This window comes from Oryctolagus cuniculus, chromosome 12 (genome assembly GCF_964237555.1).
Source record: "Oryctolagus cuniculus chromosome 12, mOryCun1.1, whole genome shotgun sequence".
Lineage (NCBI taxonomy): Eukaryota > Metazoa > Chordata > Mammalia > Lagomorpha > Leporidae > Oryctolagus > Oryctolagus cuniculus.
The window spans coordinates 30,267,999-30,292,563 of NC_091443.1; the positions used below are offsets into that span (position 1 = coordinate 30,267,999).

The 24,565-nt window shown below is 37.2% G+C and overlaps 1 long non-coding RNA gene across 1 annotated transcript in view; it reads right to left on the bottom strand.

The window, feature by feature from the left end:
• The window catches only part of LOC127483718 (uncharacterized), a 162,113-nt gene that overhangs the window by 98,515 nt on the left and 39,033 nt on the right, over window positions 1-24,565 (bottom strand). The window contains exon 2 of the long non-coding RNA XR_007910243.2: window positions 9,795-9,875. This is a non-coding gene — a long non-coding RNA (uncharacterized lncRNA). The remainder of the gene's footprint in view (window positions 1-9,794; window positions 9,876-24,565) is intronic.

Genomic DNA, 24,565 nt, shown 5'->3' on the forward strand with positions numbered 1-24,565 from the left:
AATATAGCACCCATTCATGATGAAAACTCTAAGCAACACAATCAAGGCAATTTATATCAAACCCATGGCCAGTGTCATATTGAATGGGGAAGAGTTGGAAGCATTCCCACTTAGATCTGGATCCAGACAAGATACCAACTCTCACCATTGCTATTCAATATAGTCCTGGATGTTTTAACCAGAGCCATTAGGCAAGAAAAAGAAATCAAAGGGATACAAATAGGGAAGAAGGAAGTCAAACTATCCCTATTTTCAGGTGACATGATTGTATATATAGGGGAAACAAAAGACTTCATTAAGAGATTATTGGAACTCATAGAAGAGTTTGGTAAAATGATAGGATATAAAATCAATGCACAAAAATCAACAGCCTTTGTATACACAGACACTGGTATGGCAAAGAAAAACTTCCAAGATCAATCCTGTTCACAATAACTACAAAAAAATCAAATACCTTGGAATAAACTTAACCAAGGATGTCAAAGATCTCTATGATTAGAATATCAAAACCTTAAAAAAAGAAATAGGAGAGGATACCAAAAAAATGGAAAAATCTTCCATGCTCATGGATTGGAAGAATCAATATCATCAAAATGTCCATTCTCCCAAAAGCAATTTCTAGATTCAATGTGATACCAATCAAAATACCAAAGACATTCTTCCTAGATCTGGAAAAAATGATGCTGAAATTCATTTGGAGGCACAGGAGACCTCGATTAGCTAAAGCAATCTTGTACAACAAAAACAAAGCTGGAGGCATCACAATACCAAATTTGAAGACATACTACAGGGAAGTTATAATCAAAACAGCATGGTACAAGTATAGGAACAGATAGATAGACCAATGGAACAGAATAGAAACATCAGAAATCAACCCAAACATCTACAGCCAACTTAGCTTTGAAAAAGGAGCTAAATTCAATCCCTGGAGCAAGGACAGTCTCTTCAATAAATGGTGCTGGGAAAACTGGATTTCCACGTGCAGAAGCATGAAGCAAGACCCCTACCTTTCACCTTACACAAAAATCCACTCAACATGGATTAAAGATATAAATCTACAACCTGACACCATCAAATTATTAGAGAGCATTGGAGAAACCCTGCAAGACATTGGCATAAGCAAATTGTTCTTGGAAAAGATTCCAGAGGCACAGGCAATGAAAACCAAAATTGACAAATGGGATTACTTCATATTGAGGAGTTTCTGTATTACAAAAGAAATACCCACCAAAGTGAAGAGATAACCAACAGAATGGGAGAATTTATTTGAACTAAGCAACTGATAAAGGATTAATAACAAGAATATATAAAGAGATCAAGAAATCCAACAACAATAAACCAAACAACACAGTTAAGAAAAGGGCAAAGGACTTAAACAGACATTTTTCAAAAGAGGAAATCCAAATGGCCAACAGACACATGAAAAATGTTCAAGATCACTAGCCATCAGTGCAATGCAAATCAAAACCACAGTGAGGTTTCACCTCACCCCAGTTAGGATGGCTTTCATACAGAAATCAACAAACAATAAATGCTGGCAAGGATGTACATGAAAAGGTACCCTAATTCATTCTTGGTAGGAATGTAAACTGGCAAAGCCACTATGGAAGGCGGGATGGAGATAACTTCAAAATCTGAATATTGACCCTCCAAATGACTAAGCCATCCCACTCTTGGGAATTTACCCAAAGAAAATGAAATCAGCATATGAAAGTGTTAACTGTACCCTATGCTTATCGCAGCACAGTACACAATAGCTAAGATATGGAATCAATCCAAATACCCATTAGTTGAAGACTAGATGAAGAAATTATGGCTATGTACACCATGGAATTCTATACGGTGAAAAAAATGAAATTTAGTTATTTGCAACAAAATGGGTGAAACTGAAAATCATCATACTTAGTGAAATAAGCGAGTTCCAAATGACAAATACCATATGTTCTCCCTGACCTGTGATAACTAATAGAACACCTGAAAGGCAATCTATAGAAATGAAATTGACACTTTGACAAGCAATGACTTTGAACAGTCCTTGTCTCAATTGTTGAAGAACAGTTTTTTTATACTATTTGTTGAATCTTTATTTAACATAGAGTTAATCATATGTGCATAAATTTAATTTAAAATAGAACTTAGTAAAAAATAAGAATGGGAATAGGAGAGGGAGGAGGATGAGGGGTGGGAGAGTGGGTAGAAAGGCTGGTATAGTGGTAAGAATCACCATGCTCCTAAAGATGTAATTATTAAATGTATGAAGTTAGCATTTGTTAAATAAAAGGTTTCTGGGGGAGAAAAAAAGAATCCTATGTATATTCACTGCCATCTGGCAATAAATTCCCTCAATTTTTGCTTGAGTAAGGAGAGTGTCTATTTCTACTTTACCTTTGAATATTAATTTTGCAGTATACAGTAGTCTAGGTTAGTGATGTCCTTTTGACAACACTTCAAATTTTTCACTTTACTCTCTTCTTGCACTATTTTTGATGAGCTTGGGTGTAATTCTCTTTTCCTCTATACATAGGACATGTTTTTCTTTTCACTGCTTTAGTATTTTTTCTTTGATTAAATTTTTGAATACACAAATTGGATTTTTTCCTACAGTTTTAAAATGATATGCCTGAGTATAATCTTCTTGGCATTTATCCTGCTTTTGATGTTCTCTGTGCTTCTGTATCTGTGATTTGAGATCTGATATTAATTGGAAAAATCCTGTATTGTTTCAGGTATTTCTTCTATTCCTTTTTCTTTCTTCTCCTTCTGGACATTTATGTTTCACTGTTACACAGCCCCACCATTTTTGACTACTTTATTCTCCTCATTCTGTTCTCTGCTTCAGTTTTCTAAGTTTCTAAAGATATATGTCTTCAAACTCAGAAATTCTTTCTTTACCTATTCCCAGTTACTAATAAGTCCTTTTGATTTATTGCTCATTTTTGTTGTGGTGTTTTTATCTCTACCATTTCTTCATGGTTCTTCCTTAGGATTTCTGTATCTCTGCTTGTACACCCCATCTGTCCTGACATGTTGTCTGCCTTATCTATTAGAGCTCATAGTATAACAATCACAGTTGTTTTAAAATCCCAGTCTAATAATTCCAACATCGCTGCCATGTCTGGCATACTTGTAAAATCTCTTCAACTTGTGTTTTTTGCCTTTTTGTATGCCCTGTAATCTTTCCTTGACAGCTAGACATCATGTTCTGGGTGAAAAGAACTGTTGCAAACAGCCTTTAGTAATGTGATAATTTGTGGAGGAATGGGGAGGCACACTATGTGGAAGGAAGTCTCAGGCTTTTAGTGAGCGTATGTAACATAGGCCTGGAGTTGAGTATTTCCCTTCCCCTCAATAAGTTAGGTTCTGTTGATACTCCAGCAGGCTAAGCTCTTGGTTCTCCTGAAGGGAAGGCCTTATTAAGAACATAGTGCATAGCCATATTTCAAAATGGTATATTTTCTCCTCCAGAAGCACATGTGTTCTTTTCTCCTACACTTTATATAGAAACCTAACCGAGCTTCTGGAGGGGAATTTCACAATCTTGTGCTCCTCCTCCCCCAAGCATGGGTACCTGTTGAGACAATGAAATTATCAAGTTCCCATGCTTCTGTCATTCATAGCTCTATGATCCTTTTAGAATCCAAATCTGCTTGTCCTGGAACTGAGTTCCAGACTCATAATACCTCTGGATTTTTAACTCTCAAGTTTGTCTACACTGAACTTCTGGCAATTCATCAGTTAAAGTTCAAATTTTCCTATCTTGTCACATATTTCTGTGGCAATTTCCACTCGGTGTCTGCATCAGTAAATAATGACTCCTGTATTAGCCAGTCTCTCTAATCTTATGAGGAGAGGATTGCCCTGTGTCCTCACTATTCTTACTGATCCAATGAGTTTTGCTTAATTTTCATTCTGTTTCAATTTGGTTTTTGAGAAAAGTAATGACTTTGCCTGTGGAATTGAGAACTGGAAGTACTCTGATCTACATGTGTTTCTTGACTCATCATGTTTATTTACCTCATATGTTCAATTTACCTGCATGTATTTATGTTTTACCTTTGTGTGAGTTTTTCTTTTTTCTTTCCATGAACTCTTCTTTTATGTGTATATTATCCAAGTGCTATGGAACACTTGAAAAATAGATTGCCAAATTGAGGTGTGTTCTAATTATTGGAAACATCCATTGGAATCTAAAGACTTTAGTGTGCATACATAAGTGTTTTAAATATTCATTGCATGTTAAAAATTAAAATATTTTCAAGACAGCAGTTCAATAAAACATTAAGTACTATATAAAGAACTTGAAAAGAGGAACTAGAAGGATCCTCTAGTAAGCTCCATGAAGAACAGATGCCAAAGAAATGGAAAGATTGGTTGCCTGGTAAAGTCAATTATATATATATATATATATATATACACACACACATATGTGTATATACATATATGCATGTATATATAGAAAGAGAAAGTTGCACTGTGCCCCTTAAAATGTGCAAGTATTAGATGTCAATCTCAAATGTAAAAATAAATTTTGAAAAAATCTATTTACCAGTTTTTTTACTTATAAATGGGAGTAGTATAAATCCTAAATTATACATATGGCTCATAGTTGTGGCGCCTATTACATTTTCAATAGGCAGTACAGTCTTAGATAGTCAGTTCAAGAATGGCATTTGATCTTTTCCCTTCCTTCATTCTTTCATTCCTTCCTTCCTCCCCTCTATCCTTTCTTCATTCCTTCCTTTTCTTGTTCTCTACTGTGACCAGTAAAGCCCAGTACATAGAGGTACTTGATAGTAAATGGTAAAACACTGAATGGTCAAAGTGATAAGAAAGTTAAGTAAATGAATATCTGAAATAATCTTATGGGAAGGAAGGATTGTTCGTCAATGGGTAGAAAACATGTTCTAATTAGATTTATCATATCGAATAAATAAGAAAAAATTAAAACTAAATTATTTGAGCAAGAATCTACAAAAAATTTCATACTTTGCCTTCTGTTTGGTAAGATGATGACTTGTCAAATCATGTAATGTGAATATAAATAACAACTAAAGTTTCATGGACTCATTAAAGCACAACTATTGTAATATGTTATTTATCGTATCAAAATGTTTTATCAAATTCTGTCTGGTGTTTGGGAGTTGTACAATCCTTTTAATTAAACCACTGATGCAAATAAGTTTGCTGTTCTGGACCCTGGCCAATTCTTTAATGCCAAACAACAGCAAAAAGGTTTCATCAAAAGGGAACACATGAAATAATTAGAAAAGTATATTGTTTGGCACAATTTCATAAACTAACAAACTTTTTTAGAAGTTGTCATTTGTTTGATTAAAAAAAACTATTCCAAAATTTATAATTGTTTTCTTCTATTAATCTCTGAAAAGAAGTTGAAGAATTAACAATTTATTTAACACACTCAAAATAACCATTTTTTATTTTTACTTGACAAATAGAAAGTATTTTTATGGTCTATAACATCATGTTTTTATACATATGTAAATTGTGGAAAGGCTCAATCAAGCTATTTAACATATTTGTTATCTCACATTATCATATTTTGGGGGCAAAAGCACATAAAATCTCCTTTTTTAGTTTTCAGGCATTCAATATACTATTATTGATTATAGTCACAGTAATGTACAATGAATTTCTTGAACAATTAGTCATCCTATCCGAAAGTTTGTCTTTTTCTTTTTGTGAGAGATGCAGAGAGAGAGAGCAATACAGAGTCAAAAGACATACAGAGATCTCCTATCTGCCAGTTCACTCTCCAAATGCCCACAACAGCTGGAACAGAGCCAGGCCAAAGCCAAGAGTTAAGAATGCAATCCAGGCCTCTTACATGGGTGGCGGGAATCCAACTATTTAGTCATCAATTGTTGACTCCCAGGATCTACATTGACAAGAAGCCAGAATTGGGAGCATGGCTGGGTATTGAACCCAGATACTCTGATATGGACGTCTTAACAGATGTCTTCACCATTAGATTAAAGGTCTGCCCCAAAAGTTGTCTTTTCACTAATACCTACCCACTCCACTCACCCCCTGGCATCTACTAACCATCACCATACTCTCTGTTCCTATGAGTTCAATTTCTTTTTTTTTAACATACCTAAGTAATATTATACAGCATTTGCCTTTCTGTGCCTAGTTCATTCTACTTCATCTATGCTGTTGAAAATAACAGCATTTTCAAAAGCCGGCGCCGCAGCTCACTAGACTAATCCTCTGCCTGCATTGCCAGCACCCCAGCGTTCTAGTCCGGGTCGGGGCACCAGATTATATCCGGTTGCTCCTCTTCCAGCCCAGCTCTCTGCTGTGGCCTGAGAAGGCAGTGGAGAATGGCCCAAGTGCTTGGGCCCTGCACCTGCATGGAAGACCAGGAAAAAGCTCCTAGCTCCTGGCTTCAGATCAGTGCAGCGCTGGCCGTAGCAGCCATTTGGGGAGTGAACCAACAGAAGGAAGACCTTTCTCTCTCTCTTTCTCTCTCTCTCACTGTCTAACTCTGCCTGTCAAAAAAAAAAAAAAATGACAGCATTTTCGTCATTTTAAAAGCTGAATAGTATTCCATTGTATATATATACCACATCTTTTTTCTTCATTTCTCTGTTGACACTTAGGTTTATTTCTTATTTTGGCAACTGTGAATAATGCTGCAATGGACATAGAAGTGTATATGTCTCTTCAACATACTAATTTTATTTCCTTTGGATATCTCCACAAAATGTGATTTTTAAATCATACGGTAATTTTATTTTTAATTTTTTTAGAAATGTCCATGCTGTTTTCCATAATGTCTATACTAATTTACATTCCCACTAACAGCATACAAGAGTTTCCTTTTCTCCATACCCTTACCAGCACTTATTTGTCATCTTAACAGGTTTGATATTATCTCTTATTGAGGTTTTATTTACATTTCTCTGATGATAGTGATATTGAGCATATATTTGTATACCACCTAGTGGATTAATCCAATATGAGTGTTTGCAATAATAAGAAGTGGAAATTTGCACAAAGAAACTCATACTAGGGAGACAGTTTGAAGACAGAGAGAAGTGACCATATTATAAATCAAGGAGAAAGGCCTATTACAGAATCTTCCATCTCAACCCAAATATGAAACCAATCCTGCCGATACACTGATCTCAAATTTCTAGATTCCATGACTATGAGAAAATAAATATCTGCTACTCAAAAAAGTTAATCACTTTGCTGTATACCAAAAATGAATGAGTATAAGCTGAAATTAGAAACACAATAACATTTACATTTATACCTGAGAATATTGAATACTTAAGCATAAATCTAACATTTATAAAGAAAAGAAAGAAGAAAGGAAAGTTCATTTCATACTTATTGTCAAAAAAGATATATAAGGAAAGCAAAAATACTCTGTTGGATAAAACCAAATAACTAAATAAATTGAGAAACATTTTGCGTTCATGAAAAGGAAGGCATAATTTTGTCAAAAAACAACATTACTTCTAAACATGATCTACGAATTCAATGCAATTCCCATAAAAATCCCATCAAATTATTTAAAGATATAAACAAACTTATTCTAAAGTTTATATGGAGAAGCAAAAGACTTGAATAGCCAGCAGAAGATTAAAGGAGATGAAAGAAGTTGGAGGACTGATAGCACCTGACTTCAAGACTTAGCACAAAGTTACAGTAACCAAGAGGGTGTTGTATTATAATAGATAATGTTGTAAAATAATAAGCAAATAGATCAATGGAACAGTGAAGGTTCTAGAAATGGACAAGCATAAATATACTCAACTGATCTTCAAAAATGGCAATACAAAGGAGAAAATTTAGTCATCTCAACAAATAGCTCTGGAATGACCAGATACCCACCTGTAAAACAATGTTTTTAAAAAAGAGTTTTAGAGGCTAGAATTGTCACAAAGCAGTTAAGCCACCAGCATCCCATATGAGAGCCTTTTGGAGTCCCAGCTGCTCCACTTTCAATCTAGCTTGGCTAATGAGCCTGGGAATGCAGTGGAAAATGGACCAGGTTCTTGGGTTCCTGCCCTCAATATAGGAGACCTGGATGAAGCTCCTGGCTCCTGGCTTCAGACTGGCCTGCCCCCAGCTGTTGTAGCCATTTGCTACAACGAATGAATGAATGAATGAATGAGTGAATCAGCTGATGGAAGATCTCTCATGATCTCTCCCTCTCTTTCTTTCTCCCTCTCTCCCCAACTCTGCCTTTCAAATAAATAATCTTTTTTAAAAATTGAGTCTAGACATAAACCTAACATCACTGACAAAAACTAACTCAGAATGGGTCATAAACCTAAATGTAAAAATATAAACTCCTGGAAAATAACATAGGCGATAATCTACATGAATTTGCATATAGCAGCAACATTTTAGATAAACACCAAAGATATGATCCACAAAAAAACTCAGTGATAAAATGGACTCTATAAGAAACTTTTTCTCTTCCAAAGATAGTGTCAAGAAAATAGGGGGCTGGCACTGTGGCTTAGTGGCTAAAGCCGTTGCCTGCAGTGCTGGCATCCCATATGGGCACTGGTTCAATTCCCAGCTGCTCTACTTCCCATCAGGCTCTCTGCTATGGTCTGGGAAAGCAATCAAAGATGGCCCAAGTGGTTGGGCCCCTGCACCCACATGATGTGGGAGAGCCAGAGGAGGCTGCTGGCTCCTGGTTTCGGATCACCTCAGCTCTAGCCGTTCCAGCCATTTAGGGAGTGAACCAGTGGTTGGAAGACCTCTCTCTCTCTCTCTCTCTCTCTCTCTCTCTCTTTCTCTGTGTGTATGTGTGCTTTTGCCTCTCTATAATTCTGTCCTTCAAATAAATAAATAAACCTTCAAAAAAGATAAGAAAACATGCCACAGACTGAGTGAAAATATTTAGAAAAATGAATCTAAGATCTGGGGCCGTCGCTGTGGCGTAGCAGGTAAAGCCACCACCTGCAGTGCCGGCATCCCATATGGGTGCTAGTTCTAGTCCTCTCTGCTCCTCTTCTGATCCAGCTCTCTGCTATGGCCTTGGAAAACAGTAGAAGGTGGCCCAAGTCCTTGGGCCCCTGCACCAACGTGGGAGACTGGGAAGATCTTGGCTCCTGGCTTCAGTGACATAGCTCTGGCCATTGCGGCCAGTTGGGGAGTGAACCAGCATATGGAAGACCTCTCTCTCTCTCTCTACCTCTCTTTCTCACTCTGTGTAATTCTGACTTGCAAATAAATAAATCTTAAATGAATCTAAGATCTGTTACTCAGAATATATAAATAACTCTTAAGAATAAATAAGTAAGCAGCTCAGTTAAAAAAATGAGCCAAACTCACTGTGGAATTCTAGCAGACATTTATAGAACATCTGACTTCAATTATTCTTAATTATTACAAAAAAATAGAACAGGAGGGAAGTCTTTCAAACTCCTTCTATGAAACCAATATTACCCTGATACCAAGACGAGTCAAGAACAAAAAAAAAAAAAAAAAAAAAAAAAAAAAAAAAGAAGAAGAAGAAGAAGAAAGTTACAGGCAAATATCATTAATAAAGCATAGATTTAACAATCAACATAATATTAGCAGACTGAGTCCCATAGCACATTAAAAATATTATTCAGCATGATTAGCCCTGTGATGGAAGCATGGATCAGTATTTGTAAATCAATAAATATAACACTCAATCAATAAAATGAACAATAAAAATTATATAATCTACTCAATTAGATGCAAAAAGGGCATTTGATAAATTCAATATCCCTTCATGAGAAAAACCTCTGAACAAATTCAGTACAGAAGAAACATACCTCAACATGAAAAAGGCCTTGAATAGCAGCCAACAGCTAACATCACATTGAATGAGGAAATGTTGAAGTCTTCTCTAAAATCTAGAACAAGACAAGGATATCCAGTTTCACCATATTTATTCAACATAGTACTATAAGTCCTAGCAAGACCAATTAGGAAAGAGAAAGAGTGCACAACTTAGAAAAGAGAAAGTCAAATTGTCACTGTTTACAGATGGCATGAACTTTTAGGCAAGTACATAAAGATATTTGGGTGAAATGAATTTAAAAGATAAGCTTATTCTGGTTCAACAAAAATTGAAATACATGTGTTGTGTATTTTATAATACTCGTTTTTCCATGTACATTTTGAAGTTCTCATGTGCATGGATTTTAAAATATTTTTATAGTTGGAGACAAGATGCTGAAAGAGGAATGGAGCTTACTAATAGCCCTGAAGAAGACAGATTAATAAAAGTGAAGATAGTGTAGTCTCAGGGAAGTGTTAGGGAAAAAATGGCAGAGGAAACTCTTCAGTAATTAGAGGGACATGGTGGACCTACGTGGAGGGCACAGGCACCCACAGTTTGGGATTCCAGCTGTTGAGAGCCTCCACACCAGTGCTGGAAAGTGAGGTGACATAAAACCACAGTAGCCTGAGACACTGGTGGAAAAGCAGCAGGAAGAGCCTAGAGGGAACAAAGCTTGAAGCCCCATGGGGGAAAATACACCAGCCTAACTAGAGATGAGAAAAAACAAAAGGGATGGTACAGATACGATTCTCTCTCTTCAATAATCTTACAAAAGCCTACGAGCCAATAGAGCAGGCACCATTTTGGACATACATAACAGCTGCGCCAGCTCAGGGCTGCACCAAGCAATCAGCCAAACAGAAAAACCTGACTCTGCTTGGGAGTAATAACTGGAGACTAGACCTAGTCAATGTGTGGAGCTTATGAACTGGTACTGTGAAAAAAAATGAGAGTGTGTGAGAGAACTCATGGTGTGGCTGAGACTTGAGGAGTCTCACTGGGAGACGCCACAAACTCCGGCAGCCATGGCCACACAGTGAGAGACATTGCAGGGAAATCTGAGCTTACACTGAAGACTGCACAGTTCCTTTGTGTGATCCTTGGGACAGAGCAGACAAATATTATACCTACTGGGGCTAGTGCTCATGCACTGATCCCCATAAAGAAGAGCTCAGCTGAGCGGAATTACTTCCCTTCTGATTAAAAGGAGAGAGAGAGAGAGATTTACCATGCCAAACCTGGGTGTGTCACATTAGGCAAAACCTTAACCCTGAAAACCTGAACAGAGCTCTCTAGCCACACCAACCACAAGCCTCTAGAAAGACACTGAAAGCAGACAGTCCAATTACAAATGCCAAACAACAAATGCAACAACCGAGGAAACAAGAAAAAGGAAGACAACATGATGCTCCCAAAAGAACATGACACATCAATACAAGATTATGAAGACGACAAGATAGAAGAAATGCAACAAATGGAAGTCAAAAAAATTTATGATAAGAATATTTAGAAGTAACCAAAAACAAATGAATGAACTACTGAAATCCATGAGGGACGTGAAAGTAAATCTCTATTATGAAAATGAAATCTTAAGGAAGAATCAAAATGAAATGAGGTATTTAATAGAACATGAAATTGAGATATTGAAGAGAAATCAAAATGAAATTAATTCAATAGAACAAATAAAAAACACAGTTGAGAGCCTTAAAAACAGAATCAGGATGGTGCCGCGGCTCACTAGGTTAATCCTCCGCCTGCGGTGCTGGCACCCGGGGCTCTAGTCCCGGTTGGGTTGCCGGATTCTGTCCCAGTTGCTCCTCTTCCAGTCCAGCTCTCTGCTGTGGCCTGGGAAGGCAGTAGAGGATGGCCCAAGTGCTTGGGCCCTGCACCCACGTGGGAGACCAGGAGGAAGCACCTGGCTCCTGGCTTCGGATCGGCGCAGCATGCTGGCCTTAGCAGCCATTTCAGGGGTGAACCAACAGAAGGAAGACCTTTCTCTGTCACTGTCTCTCTCACTGTCTAACTCTGCCTGTCAAAATAAATAAATAAATAAATAAATAAAATAAAATAAAAAATAATAAAAACAGAATCAGTGAGGCAGAAGAGAGAATATCAGACTGAGAAGACAGAGCACAGGAAAGTATACAGTCAAACCAAAGAAAAGAAGAGGAAATTAGAAATCTAAAAAATATTGTTGGAAATCTATAGGATACTATTAAAAACCCAAAATTCTGGTTCTAGGAGTCCCTGAAGGCATGAGAGAGAGAAAGGATTAGAAGGTATTTCTAGTGAGATACTAGCAGAAAACTTCCTAGGTTTGGAGAAAGACATATCCCAGTACAGGAAGCACACAGAACTCCCAAAACACATGACCAGATGAGATCCTCACCACAACACGTTGCAATCAAACTCACCACAGTGAAACATAAAGAAAAGATCCTAAAACATGCAAGAGAGAAACTTCAAATTACTCTCAGAGGACCTCCAATTAGACTCACAGCAGACTTCTCATCAGAAATCCTACAAGCTAGTAGGGAATGGCGAGATATAGCCCAAGTACTAAGAGAAAAAAACTGCCAGCCCAGAATATTATATCCTGCAAAGCTCTCATTTGTGAATGAAAGTGAAATAAAGACCTTTCATAGCAAAAAGAAATTGAAAGAATTTGTCACCACTCGTCCAGCCCTGCAAAAGATGCTTAAAGATGTGTTACACACAGAAACACAGAAACACGACCATCAATACAAAAGAAGGTAAAGGAAGAAAATCTCTCAGTAAAAGATCACAGGAAGTTCAAAGAATATATTAGAAATATCTTTGGGAAAATGGCAGGCAAAGTCACTACTTAAAAATAGTCACATTGAATGTAAATGGCCTCAACTCTGCAGTTAAAAGACACGGACTAGCTGAATGGATTAAAAAACAAAACTCATCTATTTGGATTTAACTAAACTAAAAAGCGTCTGCACTATAAATAATCAAGAGTATGAAGTGACAACATAGAAAATTGCATAGAATGTTTGTAAACCCTATATTTAACAAGAGTTAATAATAAGAATATATAGAAAATTAAAACAACTCAATAGCAAAAATATAATGAGAGACCTGAGCCTGGATCAAGGTGCAACTATTTTAAAATAGGCCTCAATCTTGTAACTCGGACCTGAATGGGCCTCAACCCTGAGCCAGAAGCTCCTAAAAATAAATAAATGAGCTCCCCTGGCAATAAATTCCCCTAGTAACAGCCAATCAGCAGATAGCAGGGAAATACCTAAAGTACCAGGTGTCTTTTCAGGGCAGTTAAGGTGATTATTAACACCCCAAGATTCTACAGTTTCACACAAACATCCCTGCAGCTCAGACCCTATACTTTAGCCAATCAAGTTAAGAGGCATTAACCCCAAAGCCAACTGCCTTTACTAGGCCCATTCCTGCCACTGGATGCACTAATCAGTTTTTAGAGATGTTCTTTGAATTACCTGTGAAATGAGATGATTTGCTGAATAGTACTATAATGTATAAAATGTCTCTGAAAACCCTATAAAAACCCTGTTAACTAAAAAGTCAGGGCTCTCAATTCAAATCTGCTGCATCAGTGATAGTTGAGAGTCCAGACCCAGGCCTGTAATAAAAATCTCATGTGTTTTATAGCAGTATCAGCTCCTTGGTGGTCTTTGGGGAAAATAGAACTGGGCATAACAATAATAATCCAAATTAAAAATGGACCTTAAACCTAAATAGATATTTTTCAAAGGAATGCATACAATAGCCAATATGTACCTGAGAAAATACTCAGCATCACTAATTATCAGAGAAATGAGAATCAAAATCAGAATAAGACCATCTCTATTATCAAAAAACAGAGGATAACAAATGAAGGCAAGAATGTGGAAAAAAGGAAACTCTTGCACACTTTTAGTGGGAATATAAATTAATATAGCCATTGTGGAAAAAAGTATAGAACTTCCTCAAAAAACTAATAATAGAACTACATTATGATCCAACAATCTCACTCCTGGGTATATATCCATGGGGAAAAATTAAGTATGTCTAAGAGACATCTGTACTGCCATGTTTATTGCATCGTTATTCACAATAGACAACAAATAGAAATAAACTAGGTGTCCATCAACAGATGAAGGGCTAAATAAAATTTGGTACATATACAAAATGAAATATGATTCAGCCATTAAAAATATGAAACTTTGTCATTTTCAACAACATGGATGGAACTGGAGATCATAAGTGAAATAAGCCAGGCACAAAAAGATAAGTACCTCATGTTCTTACTCAAATTTGGAATATAAAAAAGTTTTTATCATAGAAGTTGAGAGTAGAATGATGTCTGCCAGAGAGTGGGAAGAGTAGGGGGTACAAGAGAGTTAGAAGGTAGATTAACAGGTACTAAGTTATAGTTAGTAAGAATAAAGAAGTTCTGGTGTTTTATTGCACAGTAGAATGACTATATAACATTCTTTAAATGGTAAAACTATAGGGACAAAAAAAGATTGGTGGCTTCCAGATTTTGAGGAGGAGGAAGAATAAATAAGTGAAGCACAGAATATTCTTTGATTAGTGAAAATACTCTGTGTGACACCATAATGGTGCAGATGTCAGTACACAGTTTTCCAAACCTATAAAATGTTCAAAACCATGGAAGAACTCTAATGTAAATGATAGACTGTTTGTGTTTATGATGTGTCAATGTAGGTTCATCGATTACAATAAATATATCACTTTTGTCGCAGATGGCTGATAATGGGACAGGCTATGTGTGGGCAAGAGCAGGAAATACATGGGATATCTTTGTACCTTCCTTTTAATTTTGCTATGAACCTAAAACTACTCTTTAAAAAGTAAAGCTTTTACCTTTGTTTGCAATGTAAATTGAAAATATATTATCTCAAGTATCTGAAAGAGAGAGAGAGAGAGAGAGAGAGAGAGAGAGAGAGAAAGAGGCAGGGAGGGAAGGCCCAGAAGAGGGACATATCATTATATTATTAGAATTGTACCTATGAAATATGTGAAATCTGTTCTCTTTAAACAATAAAAAATTTTAAAAATAAGTTCTGAAAAGCTGAAACACATATATACGTCAAGTATAACATTTCTTCAGTTTAAAGAATGTGGTAAAAAGTGATACTGTGTAATTCTGGAGCCTCAAAGAACTGACAAACCCTATTAATAGTACCAACTTCCAATCAGGTGAATGAGGCTATCTCAGGCTCTCTGGCCTCAGCTAAGTCATCAGATAACTAGTGTTACATAACTAATCTCAGATGAAAGAAGCAGTAGCAACCAGACTGCTGACCCATGGCATCAGGAAAAGTAAATTTTTTTAAGCCACAAAATTTAGGGAGATTTGTTATACAGCAAAAAGATAACTGAAGCTACCTTTTAGAATGAATATCTCTCAAATGATATATTGATGCATGTTTTTAGTGGCTATATAATACCCCATCATATGTGCATATCAAAATTCAGCTAAACAACTCATTATTGGACAGTAAAGCCATTATAACTTCCAACTACTATAAGTTATTCTGCTTTTTCTACACAAAGTAGCTTAATTCCCAAAGATTTATATATAGAGTTATTTTCCTAGCATAAACTTCTAGAGGTAGGATTGATAAGGCAAAACATTATCAAGGTTTCAATTTATACAGCCAAACTGTTTGATGTGATTTTAAATGTCATTCACAAGTGATGTGGTTGGCAGAAAAGAATGCAAATGAAATTAAGAATTTACTTTAGGGGTGGACATTGTGGTGTAGCAAGTTAAGCCACCACCTGTGATGCTAACATCCCATGTTGGAGCTTCTGTTGGAATCCTGGCTGCTCTGATTCCAATTCAGCTCCATACTGATGTGCCTGGGAAAGCAGTTAGAAGATGGTCCAAGTACTTGGGGCCTGCCAACCAAATTGGAGAACTGGATGGAGTTCCAGGTTCCTGGTTTTGGCCTGCCCAAGCCCTAGCACCAACTATTGTGGCCATTTGGGGAGTGAACCAGTGGATGGAAGATTCCCTCTCTCTCTCTCTCTCTCTCTCTCTCTCTCTCTCTCTCCTCTCACCCTCTCGCCCTTTCTCCTCTCTATCACTTTGATTTTCAAATAAATTAATAAATCTTTGAAGCAAAAATGATTTCAGTGGACTTGAGAACAGAGTTAAAATGTTAAAGAACTGCATCATAGAAGAATATTTCATTACATGTGGTCTTTATAAATCTAAAAGATAATATGTCACCATATAGAAATAACATGACAATGCAGCTATTAAAAATGGGCCTATTTAAAATAAGAAGCCCCTATTACCAGAGCATGTAGGTAGAAATTAGTCACTGTCTTCATGGGTACCATAATGAGATTAGTTACCAGATACCTATTTTCCCCACAGTGAACATATTACTCAATGTCATTGTCAGACAGTGATGAATCTCATCTAAACATAAGCCATGCTTTTAAAATGACAAAGACTAACATCCCACTCAATGCAATACCCAGTCATCCTAAGATCACCTGTGTCTTTCCAGGATTCTTCTAGAATAATTGCCAAAATCTGACACAATTCCCAATAAAGCATTTCAACAATGACAAATCTGGGCCGGTTCTGTGTGCAGCAGGTTAAGCCACCACTTGGGACATCAGATCCCATATGAGAATGCTGGTTCAAGTATCTGCCCTTTTGCTTCCAATCTAATTCCTTACTTATCTACCTGGAAAGGTAGGAGAAGATAGCCCAAGTGCATGGACGTGTGCCACCTATGTGGGAGACCTGGATGGAGTTCCTGGCTCCTAACTTTGGCCTGACCCAGCCCTGCCTGTTGTTCCCACTTGTGCAGTGAACCAGCAGATGAAAGTTCTCTCCCACAGGTGCCGCGGCTCAATAGGCTAATCCTCCACCTAGTGGCGCCGGCACACCAGGTTCTGGTCCCGGTCGGGGCACCGGATTTTTTCCCGGTTGCCCCTCTTCCAGGCCAGCTCTCTGCTGTGGCCCGGGAAGGCAGTGGAGGATAGCCCAAGTGCTTGGAACCTGCACCCCATGGGAGACCAGGAGAAGCACCTGGCTCCCAGCTTCAGATCAGTGCAGTGCACCAGCCACAGCACACCAGCCGTGGCGGCCATTGGAGGGTGAACCAACAGCAAAAGGAAGACCTTTCTCTCTGTCTCTCTCTCTCACTATCCACTCTGCCAGTCAAAAAAATAAAAATAAAAATAAAAATAAAAATAAAAATAAAGTTCTCTCTCTCTCTGCCTTTCAAATAAATAAATATTTTTTAAAAACATAATACAATGACCACTCCACTTGTGGAGAGACACACTAGTGTAAACATGGAGAAAAGCAGAGAAGACAGACACATGGAAAGAGAATTGTAGTAGTAACCAAATATCTAATTTCAGCCTACTAGAACTTTCAAGTTCTTAACAACTTTCTTTTCATCACTGTGCTCTACTTTAGTATTTTTTCAAATAAGTCTCTCAGCTGAAATAAAGTTTCTTTGAACTTTTGCTTGCAATCATGAAAACAAGTACATCCTCTTTAATAAAAATAATTTTTTGAAAGGCAGAGTTAGGAAAAAGAAGAGATGGAGAAAACTTCTGTCTGCTGGTTCACTCCCCATAGAGCTGCAACAACTAGGACTGAGCCAGGCAAAAGCCAGGAGCTTCTAATGGATGCAGGGGCCTAAGTACTGGGGGCCATCTTTCACTGCTTTCCCAGGCTCATTAGCAGGGGGTTGGATAGGAGTGGAGTAGCCAGGACTTGAACTGGCATCCGAATTGGTTGCAGGAGTTGCTGTGTCACAACACCACCCCCTAATGCATCCTTTATACCAAGTGATTAGTTGTAACACCCAGGTAACCACTATTCAAAATATTTGCTGTTGATAATTTTAAGGAGGAGGAAATGTAAAGCATTTGAACCACTCTTTGACATATTGAGATACTTGCTTGATTGAAGATGCATATTTCAAACATAACTCCCCAGCTCTTACCAGTCAGCATGCAGTGATGGGGTATGTTCTGTGGTAAATATTTGCTGACTTCATAGTTACTGCGATCTCAGCAAAGTTCCCCAAAACACAGCCTTCCTAAAATAGAGATTCACCAAGCTCCGGCTGAAATGGGGCTGTCCACAGATGTCCTGGATATTCTACAAAAAAACTGTAGCTACTGATGAAGCAAGCATTTACCTCCTTAAATCACCTCCTTTCTTCTTCCCCTTATACTTTATATATTTGCTAACCAGTTCTTCCTTCCTCCCTGTTTTTAGTGTTTCATTTTGTGTTTGAAACATGTAAAGGCAGCAGGAACTATTGAATAGAAATAAGACTAGAAGCAAACAAGGTGACACGAAGTGAAGTATTTGTGTGTGTGAATTTCCTTCATAGTGAAATATCTGAGGTGTGAGTTTATTTGCATATTGGAAAATGTGTTCTTTTTTGCTGTACATGAACTGTTTAAATATTTACATTACTTATTTGCAAAGTCTCTGGGGTATAAAACCAAAGAGAAAAGAAAGCTCTAGCTTAGAATTCATGCCCTCTGATCTGATCTGCCTCTCCTCTCAAGTATAATCAATAACAAAGTGAATACCTCATTAAGATGTAAATAATGTTCAGAAGATAAAAATTAACCTATAAAATGTCTTTCTCCAAAATATGCTCCATGGAATGTTCACCTTAATAAATGATTTATGGATGGAGAGATTTGTTTTCAAGTCTGTTGGACACACAACACACTCATCTCAGGCAATATTAACATTTGAGAGCTCTACTTTAAGGAAATTTGTTTAATTATTTTCATATAGCCAAGTGATTGGGCTTATCCTGTGAACACATTTTTAAATGTAATTTTTTGAAATAATTTTTTAAAAATATACTCAGAAATTCTAACCAAAAGCTGTTAAGCACCTGCATGAAGGCTTTTGATAAGAAAGAGTCTTTGTGCCTGATGTAGCCTTTACTGAATTTTCATTAAAATATCTATAAAGTCCAAAAGTGTGGAAATTTATGTCATCCATATGAATCAGGTTTGATAGTAAACTTGCTATCAGAATCTGGAAGGAATTCCAATTACTCACCATAGGTCTTATAGAACTGAATTTTTAAAAAATTTTATCAATATAAAAATTTAATGTATTTAATAGCTACAATTCCAAAAAAAAATATTTTCACCACCTTCTCTCCTTCCCTCATTCCCCCTCCTTCCTTCCTTTCTTTTATTTTCTTTAATTTTTACAAAAACAAAATTTCAGTCCACTCTATAATCACCAGGTTAATGCACAATTAATCATAATATCCAACAAGTAAAAGGTAGAAAGACCACAGTTCCACAGGAGTATAAATACAGCCTAAGCCTGCAAAAGATGCTTACAGATGTGTTACACACAGAAATACAGAAACACGACCATCAATAAAAAAGAAGGTAAATGAAGAAAATATCTCAGTAAAAGATCATAGGAAGTTCAAAGCATATATTAGAAATATCTTTGGGAAAATGGCAGGGCAATGTCACTACTTCTCAATAGTCACATTGAATGTAAAAGGCCTTAACTCTTCAGTTAAAAGACACGGACTGGCTGAATGGATTAAAAAACAAAACCCATCTATCTGCTGCTTACAAGAAACACACCTTTCCAACAAAGATGCATGCAGACTGAAAGTGAAAGGCTGGAAAAAGATATTCCATGCCAACAGAAACCAAATAGACTTTAACACAAAAACTGTTAAGAGACAAAGAGAGGAACTATACAATGATTAAGGAATCAATTCAACAGGAAGATGTAACTAGTATAAACATATATATACCTAATTACAGGGCACCAGGTTATTTAAAAAATATGTTAAGGAACTTAAAGGAAGACTTAGACTTCAATACAACAATATTGGTGGACTTCAATACTCTACTTTCAGCAATAGACAGATCAACCAGACAGAAGATCAACAAGGAAACAGCAGACTTAATCGACACTATAGCCCAAATGGATGTAACATATCTACAGAACTTTTCGTCCTACACTTGAATAATACACATTCTTCTCAGCAGTACATGGAACCTACTCTAGGATTGACCATATATTGGCCATAAAGCAAGTCTCAGCAAATTCAAAACAATCGAAATCATATCATGCATCTTCTCAGACCACAGTGGAATGAAGCTGGAAATTAGCAACTCAGGAATCCATAGAACATATGCAAACACATGGAAATTGAACAACATGCTCCTGAATGAACACTGGGTCATAGAAGAAATCAAAAGAGAAATCAAAAACTTTCTGGAAGTAAATGAGGAATACAGCACAACATAAAAAAACTTATGGGATACAGCAAAAGCAGTGTTAAGAGGAAAGTTTATAGCAATAGGTGCCTACATCAAAAAATTGGAAAGGCACCAAATAGATGAGCTATCAACACATCTCAAGGATCTAGAAAAACTGCAGCAAACCAGACCCAAAACTAGTAGGAGAAGAAATAATTAAAATTAGAGAAGAAATCAACGGAATTGAATTAAAAAAATTAAAACATTAAAAAAGATCAGCCAAACGAGGAGCTGGTTTTTTGAAGAAATAAAAAAAAAAATGACACACCATTGGCCCAACTAACTAAAAAAAGAAAAGACCCAAATCAATAAAATCAGAGATGAAAAAGGGAAAGTAACAATAGACACCACAGAAATAAGAAAAGTCATTAGAAATTACTATAAACAGTTGTATGCCAGCAAACAGGGAAATCTATCAGAAATTGATAGATTCCTGGACACATGCTACCTACCTAAATTGAACCATGAAGACATAGAAAACCTAAATAGACCCATAACTGAGACAGAAATTGAAACAGTAATAAAGGCCCTCCCAACAAAGAAAAGCCCAGGACCAGATGGATTCACTGCTGAATTCTACCAGACATTTAAAGAAGAACTGACTCCAATTCTTCTCAAACTATTCAGAACAATTGAAAAAGAGGGAATCCTCCCAAATTCTTTCTATGAAGCCAGCATCACCTTAATTCCTAAGCCGGAAAAAGATGCAGCATTGAAAGAAAATTACAGACCAATATCCCTGATGAACATAGACACAGACGTCCTCTTTAAAATTCTGGCCAATAGAATGCAACAACACATCAGAAAGATCATCCACCAAGACCAAGTGGGATTTATCCCTGGCATGCAGGGATGGTTCAATGTGCGCAAATCAATCAATGTGATACACCACATTAACAGACTGCAGAAGAAAAACCATATGATTATCTTAATAGATATAGAGAAAGCATTCAATAAAATACAACTCCCTTTCATGATGAAAATTCTAAGCAAACTGGGTATAGAAGGAACATTCCTCACTACAGTCAAAGCAATTTATGAAAAACCCATGGCCAGGATCCTATTGAATGGGGAAAAGTTGGAAGCATTTCCACTGAGATCTGGTACCAGACAGGGATGCCCACTCTCACCATTGCTATTCAATATAGTACTGGAAGTTTTATCCAGAGCCATTAGGCAAGAAAAAGAAATTAAAGGGTTACAAATTGGGAAGGAAGAACTCAAACTACCCCTCTTTGCAGATGATATGATTCTTTATTTAGGGGATCCAAAGAACTCTACTAAGAGACTATTGGAACTCATAGAAGAGTTTGGCAAAGTAGCAGGATATAAAGTCAATGCACAAAAATCAACAGCTTTTTTATACACAAGCAATGCCACTGCTGAAAAAGAACTTCTAAGATCAATTCCATTCACGATAGCTACAAAAAGAAACAAATACCTTGGAATAAACTTAACCAAGGACATCAAAGATCTCTACAATGACAATTACAATATCTTAAAGAAAGAAATAGAAGAGGATACCAAAAAATGGAAAAATCTTCCATGCTCATGGATTGGAAGAATCAATATCATCAAAATATCCATTCTCCCAAAAGCAATTTATAGATTCAATGCAATACCAATCAATATAGCAAAGACATTCTTCTCAGATCTGGAAAAAATGATGCTGAAATTCATATAAAGGTACAGGAGATTTTGAATAGCTAAAGCAACCTTGTGCAACATAAACAAAGCAGGAGTGAATTGAGCCAGTCCCAAAGGGCACATATCATATATTCTCCCTGATTGGTGACAACTAACTGAGCACCTAAAAGGAAACCTATTGAAGTGAAATGGACACTTGATCAGCCCTTGTCCTGACTGTCAAGAAGCAACTTACTCTTTTATTCCTTTTAGTATTTTTTGTTCTACTTAATACTGTGGGGAGCAATCTGGACTGGACTAGGTTACTGGAATTAAGACTTATTCTGTGCATCTGCTCTCCCACAATATGGCGCTGGGAGAGAAGAAAACAGCTTCTACGCAGCTGCCTCCAGTTCAACCAATAAACTGTAGGACCTACTCCTGATTGGAGGAGAGCAGCGTACTCGGCGTGTGGGCAGCCGAGTTGGGATTGGCAGAGGAGGACTATAAAGGAGGAGAGAGACGGCATGCACCAGGAACATCTAAGGGGAACATCTAAGGGGAACACCTGTGCAGCCCCCGAGAGAGCCGGCCGGCGGTGTGCCGCTCCCCTGCAGAAGTGGGGAATGTGGCCAGGGGGAACCGCCCTTCCACGGAGGTGGAAGGGATAGTAGCCAACCCAGGAAGAACCAGCAGCAAACCCGGGGAGGGCCGAGCAGACGAAAAGAACAGCACAGGGTCCTGTGTCATTCCTCCACGAAGACGGGGAGCGACATAATGGTGCCATGACTCGGATATGAAGCCTAGGCAGGGTTTAGTGTCGCTCCTCCACGAAGAGGGGGAGCGACAAATACCATTGGTTGAACTCTTTAATTAACACACAATTATTCTTAGGGGTTTAAGTTTAACTGCAAGTGATCCCTGTTAAATATAAAAATGGGAATAAGAGAGGGAAGAGATGTATAGTTTGGCACATGCTCAATCAGACTTACCCATAATGGTAGAGTTAGAATTGTGCCAGGGGATTCCAATACAACCCCATCAAGGTGTCATGTACCAATGCCATCTCACTATTCAAAGTGTTCAGTTTAGTTCATAATTGATCATAATGACAGGATTAAGTGTCAAAGGGATCACATAAACAAGACTAGTGTCTGCTAATACTAACTGATAGAAATTAAAAGGAGAGAACAATCCATCTTTAGAAGTGGGATACAGAGCAGACTCATAGAATGCCAGATGTCCTAAACAGCACGCTGGCCTCAGAATCAGCCCTTAAGGCATTCAGATCTGGTTAAAAATCCCATGAGAGTTTTATAGGCATGGAATGCCAAGATACTGTGGCAAAAAAAGAATCACCTAAATGAAAGAGCTCTGCAAGTGAGATCCCAGCGGAAAGAACAGGGCCATCAAAGAAGGAGGTACCTTTCTCTGAAGGGAGGAGAGAACTTCCACTTTGACTATGACCTTGTCTAAACAAGATGGGAGTTGGCAAACTCAAAAGGCTTCCATAGCCTTGGCAACTCATGACAAAAGCCTTGGGTGATTACTGACGCCATAAATAAGAGTGTCAATTGTTAAATCAACAACAGGAGTCACTGTGCACTTATTCCCCATGTAGGATCTCTGTCCTTAATGTGCTGTACTATGTGAATTAATGCTATAACTAGTGCACAAACAGTACTTTATATTTTGTGTTTCTGTGCGGGTGCAAACTGTTGAAATCTTTACTTCGTATATACTAAATTGATATTCTGTATATAAAGATAATTGAAAATGAATCTTGATGTGAATGGGATGGGAGAGGGAGTGGGAAATGGGATGGTTGTGGGTGGGAGGTAGGTTATGGGGGAAAAAGCCGCTATAATCCCAAAAGTGTACTTTGGAAATTTATACTTATTAAATAAAAGTTAAAAAAAAGGCTAAGAAGAATAATCAAATCATAAGATGTCTGTTTCATTCCTATTCATTTTTTATATTCTACATTAACTACCACATATCAGAGAAAATATATATTCACCTTTTATGTATGGGCTTATTTCACTAAACATAATGGTTTTCAATTGGATTTTAAAATATCATGCCATGTCAATCCTTAAACCATTGTCACCTTCTGACCCTTGGCCAGAAACTCAAGATCTGTATTAATCAGGAAATTTGAACCATCCATTGCTTCAGCTTTTCAAGTCATCTAAAACTGCACACTTCCTCAGTCAATATTTCTCTTTTTATATCCACAAGGAGATAGAGCTCCCAGAAAACTGATTGAAAAGGATGGGGAAATGCCTAAAAGTGACTGTATGCATTGCAGAAGGTATGTTTCCTGCAGCAGGCAGGAGGGTGGGCTAGGAGGAGAGGACTTGGTAGGTAGGGCATGACTATCAAGAAGCACTCAGAAACAGTGAATACCATCCATAAGGTCATAAAATCCAAGAACATTTCCAAAACACTGAGACTAAAAATTCAATTCTTTTTTCAAAATACTTTTTAAAAAGTTGAAAACAAAGTAAAAAAGCTCATTATAAGCATAAAGATTCAAAAGAATTGCAGACTTCTGAAAATAATGTATTACAGGAAACATTTTAGGAATAATTTGGCATTCCTAACAAAATATAAGAAAAATTATAATTATTACATAGTTAATGAAAGATTTCTACTGAGGAAAGTGTCTGAAATACAAGTGCAGAAGGTGATTTCAAAGTGGTAGAAAGGATTTTCTGGTAGCAGAAATCCATAATGATACTTAATCAGAGGAAGCCAAGTGAAATTGTGTAGAATAATAGGAAACATGGGCAGTGTGGTAATCAGAATACTCTG